The sequence below is a fragment of the Rhinatrema bivittatum genome, chromosome 1, assembly GCF_901001135.1.
Source record: "Rhinatrema bivittatum chromosome 1, aRhiBiv1.1, whole genome shotgun sequence".
Taxonomy (NCBI): Eukaryota; Metazoa; Chordata; class Amphibia; order Gymnophiona; family Rhinatrematidae; genus Rhinatrema; species Rhinatrema bivittatum.
In genome coordinates this window covers 401,535,923-401,539,766 of record NC_042615.1, presented here as the reverse complement: position 1 = coordinate 401,539,766, position 3,844 = coordinate 401,535,923, and positions in this window count along the sequence as shown.

Below are 3,844 nucleotides of genomic sequence, written 5' to 3'. Positions count from 1 at the left end.
AATATTTGGGCTTTCGAATCCGTGAAGGCACTCGTCGCCTTGGAATCTCTCGTACAAGTTCTATAAGAAATCAACCTGTACCGACCTGCAAAAAAGAACTTCGTGCATTTCTAGAAGCCGCAGGATACTGTAGACTTTGGATTGCAAACTATGCAATTATTGCCCAACCATTATATGACAAACTACGAGGCAAAGAAGCAGAATCTCAGCCCTTCCAATAGGGGAAACGTGAACTAGCAAATCTACATCAACTGAAAGAAGCCTTGATTTCACCCCCTGCTCTGGGATTACCTGATGTAATGAAACCATTTCATCTGTTCATAGATGAGAAAAAAGGAATGGCCATAGGGGTATTGACTCAAACTCTAGGATCATGGGAACGACCTGTTGCATATTTGTCAAAAGGAATGGACAATGTTGCTAAAGGATGGCCTGGCTGCCTTCGAAGCATTGCTGCCACATGCTTATTAATACCTGAAGCAGTTAAATTAACATTCGGACAAACTCTGCAAGTAACAACCCCTCACACTATTCAAGGACTGCTTGAAACTCATGGACCAAAATGGATGACAAATTCACGTCTTGTAAAGTATCAAGCCTTGTTATGCGAAACACCTGAAATCCAAATACAAGACAGTAAAAACTTGAACCCGGCTACTTTAATGCCCGCACCTGAACCAATTACTCATAACTGCGAAGAAGTCATGGCTACTGTACACTCTAGTCGACCCGATTTGAGGGATCAACCTTGGCAAGGAGCTTGGACTTTATTCACTGATGGGAGTAGCCAAGTTATAAATGGGGTACGTGGGGGGGGGCGCTCTCGCGCGACGCACAAGATGGCCGCCTGAGTCTTCGGCTCTGAGAGTCCCCGCTCCGTTTTTCTTCTTTGTTGTGGACCCAAGTTCTTTTTTTCTGGCTATTTTTAGTTTTTTTTGTATATCTCTACCATGGCTACTTCGAAATCAGGAAAAATCGAAGCGGCGTTCGCGGCCTCTGCTGGCACGAAACGTTCTAAGCCGGATCCCCCCACGCCAGAGAAAATGGGCGCTACGAAAACCATGGCCTCCGCGGAGTTAGTTTTGGCCGAATTGAAACAACTTAAAGACCTGATCCAGGTGAATATTGATACTACTACAGCGATTCGCACGGATTTGCAAATAATGACCACGCGTATGGACGGTTTTCAGAATCGACTTGATGATACTGAATCGCAGGTTGCCGCCCTTCTTATCACAACTGCGCCACTGGCTGGCTTAACGAAAGAGATGGCGCAACTCAAGTCCGATTTTGAAGATCTTTCTAACCGGAATCGACGAAATAACATTCGTATATTAGGGATCCCGGAGGGTGTGGAGGGGACGGACTGCTTACAATTTTTAGGGAAATTTATTCCTACCCTGTTACAAATCTCTTTTGATCATCCGCTGGAGATTGAGAGGGCTCATCGGATTCCGTCCCTGCCCCCCAACTCCTTGAAGTATCCGAGACCTATGATTCTGAAAGTTCTCCGTTATCCTCAAGTTCTTCAGATTTTTGCGGCGGCTCGCAGCAAGGCACCTCTCCATTATCAGGGTAATGTTATACTTTTTGTCCCGGATTTAGCAAAATCTACTGCGCTCAAACGCAAATCTATGTTGGCGCTGCGCCCCCGATTACAAGCTTTGGGGGCTAAATATGGCTTAATGTACCCTGCACAAATGAGAGTAACTTACAACAATCATACTAAGATGTTCCATACTTCTCAAGATTTGGAAGATTTTCTCCTTTCGTCAGAATCAGGGGCCGCCATGGTAACTTGAGTTCCCAGCTGATTTTGTTTGGGTTTCATTATATTTCCCTCCTAGGTTTTTCTCTCGGCTACCTTATGGGAGGTTATTGTTCGCACCGTATCAGCCGGCTTATGTTTTCATAAAGTATAGACTTGGTGGCTGAAATAAGCCTTCTATAATTTTTTCTTTCAGTTTTTGTTACATTGGGTCTACTTTTTGGCTCATGTTTCATACTGGAGCGGGAGGCTTGGGGACCATCTCGCTCGCCCCGAGGCTCTTTATTTTCTTGAAGTTAGACGGCTTTACGCTGTCCTGGCAAGGTTTGCCTCTGTGTTTTGGCTCATTGTTTTTTTTTTTTCTCTTCTCCTTTTTTGTTTTTTTGTTCTTTTTCTTTCTCAGTTTCAAAAGCTATTGGATGTCACTACTAACTCAGGTCGAGTTATACATTTTTATTTTTTTCAACTTTTCTATTCAACTTTGGAGATGATGGAAGGGCATATTAAGTCCCTAAATTTTTGTTCATTTTTCTCATGGCGTCCAAGATTTCTTCTTTTATACTGACATCGCTTAACGTCAATGGCTTCTCCCATCCAATTAAACGGAAAAAAGTGCTCGCTTACCTCAAGACTCTTCACACTGATATCGCATTCTTACAGGAGACTCACCTCTCAGCTGTGGAATCTCTTAAGCTCAAACAGGATTGGGTGGGCCAGGTGTTTTTCAGCCCTGCCGTACATAAGAAGCGAGGTACTGCTATCTTGATTAATAAACATCTTCCTGTGACGCTCCTGCGGCAATTAGCGGATGTTGATGGTCGATGGAACCTTATTCAATTCTCCTTACAGGATGAAACTTTTCTTCTTCTTAATCTCTATGCACCAAACATGGATAATCCGTCTTTTTTTCAGGATACTTTTAAACACCTGCTTCATTCGGATACGACTCAATGCCTTGTGGGAGGTGATTTTAATCAGGTATTAGATCCCGTATTGGATAAGAAATCATCAGCACGGTTTACCATCTCTAATTCTACTAAAACGCTTCGACATCTCACTGATACTTATGGCTTTGCTGATCCTTGGCGTTTACTTCATCCAACAGATAAGGACTACACCTTTTACTCCTCTCCGCATTCTTCTCACTCTCGCATTGATTTTTTTTTGGTCTCTACTTCACTAATGCCTCGAATTGATGCTGCACATATTGCACCTATATTAATCTCGGATCATGCTGCAGTGACCATTTCTTGCTCCCTACGATCCCCTATCATGTCTCATCAGCAATGGCGTTTTAATGCGACCTTACTTGAGGAAGCTGAGTTCAAGTCGCTCCTTGAGCAAAAAATTGCTGAGTATTTTTCTTTCAATGATACAGAGGATATTTCATCATCATCTTTATGGGAAGCGTTTAAGGTTACAATCCGTGGTGAAATCCTCAGTTACACAGCTCGTCGTAATAAAGTACAGAAGGAGGAATTGGCGACTCTTCACCATCGGGTTGAGGTTCTTGAACAAATGCATTGCCATCGCCCAACTTCAGTTTCCCTCACGAACTTACTCAAAGCCAAATACCAATACAATCTACTCCTCAGCTCCCGTGTACATCTTGGAATCTTCTCCTCCAAAGCTAAATATTATGCTGGGAACAATAAGTGTGGTCACCTCTTGGCTTCTTACTTAGCAAAGAAAAAGGATAAACAACGTATTACTACTATTTTGTCATCCACTAAAAAACCCTTAACTGATGCGACAGCTATTTTGCAGGAGTTTTGTTCGTTTTACTCCTCTTTATACCAATCGGAAATTTCCCCTACGCCTGCCTCATTTACTGACTTTTTCTCCTCACTGGATCACCCGGTGCTTTCGCCTGAACAGATGACGCACCTTGATGCACCTTTCACTTTGACGGAAATTGAGCAGGCCATTGCTTCCTTAACACCGAACAAGGCTCCCGGACCTGATGGCTTTAATGTTAATTTTTATTCAGCTTTTCGGCCCTTATTGGCACCTAGATTGCTTGCCTATTTTTCCTCCTTTTCTTCCTCTCAAGATGTATCTCTTTCTTTCTCACAA